Source organism: Musa acuminata, chromosome BXJ2-1, assembly GCF_036884655.1.
Source record: "Musa acuminata AAA Group cultivar baxijiao chromosome BXJ2-1, Cavendish_Baxijiao_AAA, whole genome shotgun sequence".
Classification (NCBI taxonomy): domain Eukaryota; kingdom Viridiplantae; phylum Streptophyta; class Magnoliopsida; order Zingiberales; family Musaceae; genus Musa; species Musa acuminata.
Window position 1 is genome coordinate 18,787,659 of NC_088338.1, and position 8,960 is coordinate 18,796,618.

The window sequence follows — 8,960 nt, forward strand, 5'->3', positions numbered from 1 at the left end:
ACCTTTCTGCTTTCCTTTTCTTTCTAGTCTCACCAGTGTAGAGAACTGGCTTCTCTTTCTTAATAGTACTCTCTGCCTCCCTCAACATATTGAGGAGCTTTGGGAGAGTCACCTCAAGCTTGTTCATATTAAAATTCATTATGAACTGTGAAAAGGAATCTGATAGGGACTGAAGCACAATGTCCACACACAAGTTATCCTCTAGGACCATTCCTAGACCTGTGAGTTTCTCTATCCACTCAATCATCTTTAGGACATGGTTCTGAACCGGTGTCCCCTCAGTCATCCTAGCGCGGAAAAGGCTCTTGGATATCTCATATCGTTGAGTCATTCCCTGTTCCTCAAACAATTTACGGACATATAGGAGAATGGATCTAGCATCCATCTTTTCATGTTGTCTCTGTAACTCTGGAGTCATAGAGCCCAACATATAGCACTAAGCAAGAGTGGAGTCATCAATGTACTTCACGTAGCGAGCGATCTCATCCTCGCTTGCCCCTTCTTCGGGCGTAGGCATCACTGTATCAAGGACGTACACGATTTTCTCCGATGTGAGAATAATTCTCAAGTTACGGAGCCAATCCGTATAATTTGGACCAGTGAGGCGGTTGACATCAAGTATGCCACGTAAGGGATTTGAAAGCGACATTTTTCTGAAAATAAAGATGTAGCAGAAATGAATAACATGCAGATTTTGCAAGAAATAAACTATCAAGATATAGACTTCTATCTTAATATGCTCCCACTATTTTACTATCGAGTCACGCGACACCCTCAACACGTAAAACGGGAGTCTCCGGCAGACTTCTAGTGGGGATCAGGATCCAATCAGCGTCTTAGTGTAACCTCGAGGGACTCGACCAATCACACTAAGCCTAAAAGGTAGGCAACTCTTGCCGATCACAACTCCTTGTGATTCCCGTCCTGTTCGGCCTCCGAATCACCATGGCCTCGAGGGACTCGACCAACCATGATGCTCGGTTAAGTCAACACCTTCGTTACAAGATGAGTCTGATTTGATGATATACCCTCGAGGGACTCGACCAAGCATACCATGTCCTCAGGTCACCGGTGACATCTCTATGTCGTAAGCAAGATAGCGAATCGCGATATAGGTGAGTCTCGAGGGACTCGACCAACTCAACTTACATCGGGAATCGGTTCCTACTCATAACGATGGAAGGCCACGTGGGTCAATCTAATTGTCTCACGTTTACCGACTTAATATTATCGAGAGATGTTTCTATAATTTGGTCTCCTAATATGACATGTCACACATATACATATTTAATATATATCTACATCGCATGCAAATATATATACATATCTAGTATGTGTATAAGATATATACACATATACATATTTAATAAGCAATCACACCAAATGATCATGGACCACAACCTAATATGATTAGGCCCGAGCCAGTAGGCCTAATCACTCACATCAAGATCAATGTGTGCAACGGTGCATCTCCATGCCCCGTGATCGTCCATCTCGTCCTCGTCGATTTCGTCGACATCTTGATGCATCTCCATGCATCACGATCGTTCGTCTCGTGGGTCCTGCTATCGCATCCATGCTCCCGCTGCCCCTCCTCATATGATTACAACTTAATCATAGGCACGCAGGCCCGACAATAAACGAGAAATATAATGGAGGTTCGCAGACCTCAATAATAATTATCACAAGTACACACATCACACGGTCCATGATCATCCGTCCACACATCATACATCACATGTATAAATAATCATCATCATGTAGGAGTACTAGATAATAATAAAAATAATAATCAACTAAACCTTTTAATTAATTAATATTTTTCTGAAATCAGGGACATGTAGGGAATTTCTCAATTCCTAAGGGTATTTTCGTAATTTGGACAAAAGACAGAAACTGGAATTTCTCAAATTCAGAGGGGCAAAACTGTCTTTTTCCCAAAAACCCTAATGCCCTCTTACTGCTGCCGCTGCCGCCGCCGCCACCCTGCTGGCGGCGGCCTGTGCGGCGGGGCGAGGGCGCTGCCCTCTTCTGCAGGCGGCACGCCCGCTGGCGGCGCTGCCGCTGCAGGTGGGCTCCCCTTTCGGGCGCCGCTGCCTCCGCAGGCGGTGCTGTCCCGCCGGGCGGCCGCCCCTGTGGGGGGGGTTTCGCCCGCGGGAGCAGCGGAGGCAGGCGCCGCTGCCCTGCGGCGCCTCTGCCCGTGGGCTGCCAGCCCCGCCAGCAGCAAGCCTGCTGCAAGCAGACCGCCGGCCGGCTGCTGCAGGCACAGCGCTTGCGCATGCGCCGGAGCTGTGCTGCCTGGCTGCGGCTGCGGCTGCCGCTGCAATTGGCTGCAGGCATGCAGATCGAGGGCAGCAACTGTTGCTGCCCTTCCTCGCTTTTGCGTCAACGATTTTGACGTCGATATTCTTCCTAAACACAACACACGCAGTTCAAAACCAATCATTTGCACGAACAACCTGGCTCTGATACCACTGTTAGGAAATCATTGGGGGGCGACATCATATGCGCAGCAGAAGAACAAGAAAACAAAAATCTCCGATTCCCAAAAATATGTTCGTCGTCGTGCGAAGATTGGTGCGCAAAAATCCGCAAAACACAAAACTGCGTATAGAGATTGTGTTACCTAGGGAGATCGTATATCCCTGTTTCCTTGCAGATCCTTAGGAGAGGGTGAAGGAGGTTAAGCGTCCTCCTCTCTAGCGGTGATCCACACAGTAGGGTTGCGACGACGCTCCTCAAAACTCCAGGCCATGAGGTGGAGAAGGAGAAGAGAATAGGAAAGGCAAGCAAAGACTCTAGCCTATGAGGCTGTGAATCCCTCCTATTTATAGAGATCCCGTGTCAAAACCCTAATGGGTCCTTCCCTAGTGGGTATTGGATCTGCATCCAATAAGACAAGGGCTCCGTCGGATATCTCATATCCAAACCTCTACTCATCGCAATGCCTACCATATGTGTGTGACCCTCTAGGCCCAATATCGAGCTGGTCGTGAGTCATACCTGTCAGAACTCCTTCTAACTCAGTGAATTATTATCTCTGTAATAATTCACTTGACTCATCGACTATGGAAGTACTAGGCCACTACGCCGTAGTCCCCAGACGATACAGGGGAATCCAATCCATTGGACCTGTTTGTCCTCAGTTACCATGTACCTATAGTCCCTCATCCATCTAATATCCCAAAGACCGTATATCGAGCATGGTGCTGTCAGACCCATACGGTTTCTACTCGAGTCTCGCTCTAATCGGAGTCTCCCGGAGAACTCTTTCTCTCTCAACCCGAATGACCCTAGCCAGGGATTTGTCTAAGCAAGAACACATAGGATATTTCTCTCAAGACGCCGAGAGTGGATGATCCTCTATCGACACTCAATAGCCCTCGTAAGGTCGACTACCACTCCCAATGACCAGCTGTACTAGATCTGGGGACAGCCAAACCTATAAGTCTGGTATCAAAGAGTGGAGCACTCATACAGGACATCCTTGGTGTCTCAAGTCTAAGGACCAAATACACCACTAGGACTACGGAATCGCTGTCTGACAATAAGGCATCATCAACCATCCAACATTCCGTAAGCGGATCAATCAGTGAACTCATTCTCCAATGAGCACCTGTACTGTATCCCTAGTGTCCCTACACGAGCAGCTATGAGACCAGCTGCATCCATCATATGGACGGGTATACAGCACACCAGTCTATCTGGTTATCACGATGTCCCTCTCGAGTAACCTATGACCGAGATTATTTAGGATATGTGTTTAAAGGTGAATCGATCTCATTATAGTGATCTCATCACGATCCGATTCCCATTGCACAAATCCAAGGACATCACAATATATATATGCACATATGCAATAGTTATAAAGTGATATACGCCAAAATATAATAAGCAAAAAGATTCTATATCAAGTCATACGTGCCATCACTCACGTGATTGGCTTGCTGGGCACCTATGACTAGCAATCTCCCACTTGACCTAAAGCCAATCACCTATGTGTCTGATCCCCATCAGACCCCTGTGACGCTCGAGATGATAGAAATAATACCCACAAGTTTCCTTGGGGTATCCCACAAATTTGCATCGCTCTGTCCTTGATTCTAACTTATCGGGATTGTGTCTTTTAACGTGGGCAGGGCAGCCCCAAATCTTAACAACCTTAAGATCAGGCTTCTTCCCTTTCCATATCTCATATGGTGTAGACACTACCGACTTAGTTGGAACTCTGTTTAGAAGATAAGCTGCAGTTTCTAAGGCATATCCCCAGAATGAGATGGGTAGGTCAGCGAAACTCATCATGGACCGTACCATGTCTAATAACGTACGATTTCTCCTTTCAGAGACACCATTGAGCTGAGGTGTATAAGGAGGTGTCCATTGGGATAATATCCCATGGTCCTTGAGGAACTGAGTAAACTCTATACTTAAGTACTCACCTCCTCGATCTGATCGAAGAGTTTTGATACTATTTCCAATCGGGTTCTTCACCTCATTCTTATACTCTCTGAATTTCTCAAAGGCCTCGAACTTGTACTTCATTAAGTACACATATCCATACCTTGAGAAATCATCAGTAAATGTAATGAAGTAGGAGTAACCTCCAATGGCATGAGTTGACATGGGTCCACATACATCACTATGTATGAGTTCCAACAACTCAGTGGCTTTCTCTCCAGTTCCACTAAATGGAGAGTTGGTCAGTTTTCCACGAATGCAAGGCTCACAAGTTGCATATGACACATAGTCGAATGGATCTAGATATCCATCATTTAGTAACTTTTGAATCCTTCTTTCATGGATGTGACCTAACCTACAATGCCACAGGTATGCACTGTTCAACTCATCTCGTTTCCTTTTGGACACTTACATTCATGATATGTGGAGTAGTGTCTTGCATAAACAAACCTTTATGCAATATTCCTCTCATCAATCTCCCCTCAGCTTTGCTAGAATTTACAATAAATTGTAGGTGTAATAAGCAATACTGGTATCCAATACCAATGCACTATCACAAAAATCTGACAATTGGAGATTGATCATGAATGTTCCTGAAGCTTCTCCAAGCTTCTATTTCGCCCTTTCTGCAATGTACTCTTTGCAGTTCCTCTTCCAGTGCCCATCTTTACCATAGTGGAAGCACTGGCCTTTGTCCTTTGCTGGGTCTTTCTTAGCAACCTTTGCTTTACCTGGTTTGCCCTTGCCCTTTCCCTTCTTAAGGGACTTTTCTGCTTTCCTTTTCTTTTTGGTCTCACTAGTGTAGAGAACTGGCTTCTCTTTCTTAATAGTACTCTCTGCTTCCCTCAACATATTGAGGAGCTCTGGGAGAGTCACCTCAAGCTTGTTCATATTAAAATTCATTATGAACTGTGAAAAGGAATCTGGTAGGGACTGAAGCACAATGTCCACACACAAGTTATCCTCTAGGACCATTCCTAGACCTGTGAGTTTCTCTATCCACTCAATCATCTTTAGGACATGGTTCTGAACCGGTGTCCCCTCAGTCATCCTAGCGCGGAAGAGGCTCTTGGATATCTCATATCACTGAGTCCTTCCCTGTTCCTCAAACAATTTGCAGACATGTAGGAGAATGGATCTGGCATCCATCTTTTCATGTTGTCTCTGTAACTCAGGAGTCATAGAGCCCAACATATAGCACTGAGCAAGAGTGAAGTCATCAATATACTTCACGTAGCGAGCGATCTCATCCTCGTTTGCCCCTTCTTCGGGCGTAGGCATCACTGTATCAAGGACGTACACGATTTTCTCCGCTGTGAGAACAATTCTCAAGTTACGGAGCCAATCCGTATAATTTGGACCAGTGAGGCGGTTGACATCAAATATGCCACGTAAGGGTTTCGAAAGCGACATTTTCTAAAAATAAAGATGCAGCAGAAATGAATAACATGCAGATTTTGTAACAAATAAACTATCAAGATATGAACTTCTATCTTAATATGCTCCCACTATTTTACTAACGAGTCACGCGACACCCTCAACACGTGAAACGGAAGTGTCCGACAGACTTCTAGTGGGGATTAGGATCCAATAAGCGTCTTAGTGTAACCTCGAGGGACTCGACCAATCACACTAAGCCTAAAAGGTAGGCAACTCTTGCCGATCACAACTCCTTGTGATTCCCATCCTGTTCGGCCTCCGAATCACCATGGCCTCGAGGGACTCGACCAACCATGATGCTCAGTTAAGTCAACACCTTCGTTACAAGATGAGTCTGATTTGATGATATACCCTCGAGGGACTCGACCAAGCATACCATGCCCTCAGGTCACCGGTGACATCTCTATGTCGTAAGTAAGATAGCGAATCGCGATATAGGTGAGTCTCGAGGGACTCGACGAACTCAACCTACACCGGGAATCGGTTCCTACTTATAACGATGGAAGGCCATGTGGGTCAATCTAATTGACTCACGTTTACTGACTTAATATTATCGAGAGATGTTTCTATGATTTGGTCTCCTAATATGACATGTCACACATATACATATTTAATATATATCTACATCGCATGCAAATATATATACATATCTAGTATGTGTATAAGCAATCACACCAGATGATCATGGACCACAACCTAATATGATTAGGCCTGAGCCAGTAGGCCTAATCACTCACATCAAGATCTATGTGTGCAACGGTGCATCTCCATGCCCTGTGATCGTCCATCTCGTTCTCGTCGGTTCCGTCGACATCTTGATGCATCTTCATGCATCACGATCGTCCGTCTCGTGGGTCCCGCTATCGCATCCACGCTCCCGCTGTGCCTCCTCATGTGATTACAACTTAATCATAGGCACGCAGGCCCGACAATAAACGAGAAATATAATGGAGGCACGCAGACCTCAATAATAATAATCACAAGTACACACATCACACGGTCCATGATCATCCGTCCACACATCATACATCACATGTATAAATAATCATCATCATGTAGGACTACTATATAATAATAAAAATAATAATCAACTAAACATTTTAATTAATTAATATTTTCTGAAATCAGGGACATGTAGGGAATTTCTCAATTCCTAAGGGTATTTTTATAATTTGGACAAAAGACAGAAACTGGAATTTCTCAAATTCACAGGGGTAAAACTATCTTTTTGCCCAAAACCCTAATTCCCTCTTACTGCGGCCGCCGCCACCACTCTGCTGGCAGCGGCCTGTGCAGCGGGGCGAGGGCACTGCCCTCGCCTACAGGTGGCACGCCCGCTGGCGGTGCTGCCGCTGCAGGTGGGCACCCCCGCGGGCGGTTCTGCCGATGGGGCAACGCCCGCAGGCGGTGTTTTCCCGTCGTGTCACGGACAAACTTCTCAACAAGATGTTGGATGTAATGCTTATGTGTGTCCGTGTCTTTTGGCATGTTCATGCCCTGTACAGAATGTAAAGGGGCGGCCGAAGGCTTAATAGTCCCATTTTAGTTGGGTGGTGGCCTCTTTAGGCTTGTAAATAAAGGTTGTGTCATGTGGACACGTGCGAGAGCTTTTCGGTCTGTAATGGACCATTTTACCCTTTGTTGTGCCACTGTTCAGAGCTTGTAAAGTCTGTTTGTAATTTGCATTGTCTATGAAGTGTTTTTCGGAGATGTTTGCTTGTGGATCCCAATTGAGGCTTCTCTCTTGCCTGTTCTCTCTTTTGTTGGTCCTAAGGGACAATGGGAGTCTTCGGGGAGGCTGACCTTTGCGGACGGACACGCAAGGGTGCCGCACGACTTAGGCAAAACCAGCTAAGTCCGTGTCATATGGTATCAGAGCGGGACAAGCACTCATAGAAACACTTAGCATGCAAACTTGGGGGACCTAGCGGGGCTGCGTCGAGGGCAGTCTGCACACGCGCGACCGTTTGGGGGAAAAACGGACATGGAGATGTAGGGAAAGGAGTCGCTCAGAGGAGCGGGCATCTGACATTGGCATTCAGAGGAATGGCCAACCCTTCGTGCAAGAGGCACCACGAGAACAGACAAGCTTGGAAGAATGTGGAGCGCACAAAGGTTGGGATGGCTGAGTTTGAGCTACGGCTCAACATTGACAACTATACTTGATGGTGCTCTAGGCAAGCGAGGCGCTTGGCAAGAATGAGACCATGCAAGGTGGAATTAGTTGTTCAGCGATCAAAAGAGTTATGCAAAGCTCACAGAGGTGAGGGGAATTGCTAACTCGAAGAATTTGGTACTCATGCATGGGCTTGTATGCGGACGATGGAATGTTCGTGGCCATCCCAAGGCGGTCGAGACTCGGCGCCATGGAGCATTGAAACTTTCTCTTCGGCATGCGAAGGATACGTCCGGAGGAGGCTGAAGTGTGCAACGAGTTCAGCATGTTGCTAGGCCTTGAGGGGTGCAGCGGTGGTTGTATTGACATGGAGGTGCAATCTAGCAAGTGCGTTTGCAAGAGGCAGAACAATGCACAGTTTGTTCAGCAGATCGGAGTAGTCCAAGGGGATGGTGGTCTCCGAAACGAAGAGAGATGTTGCTCCAACGGGATAGTTATCCAGGAGGGATAAGTCTCGGCACTCCAGAGGGAGAATCATGTGAGACGGACTTCACATGTTGAGGAGGAGTACCTCACAAACAACAACTCCACGAAGCTCAATGGACCGAGCAAGCAGCGAGGAGTTGCCGCATGATCTCGCTCGAGAGAATGCATTGGTGGATGCATTGCGAGATCAAGTGGGGGAGCGACCTAAAGCAACTTAAATGAAGGCACACTTGGAGTCGATGTGGAGATCGGACTCAAGGGAGGGCTGACCCGTGGAATGGTGGGCGCGAGGGCCACCATCGACTCAATGCAGAAACGAGGAGCGGAGCAACTTGGGTGTAACTTGGTGAAGTACCCAAGCCGCATGAAGGAAGCCAGCATAGAAGTTGGAACATGGAGCAGAGGCACAGTGCTTTCCTTAGACAGAGGTCAAGGACATGAACTCTTGCAGAGGCAAGAG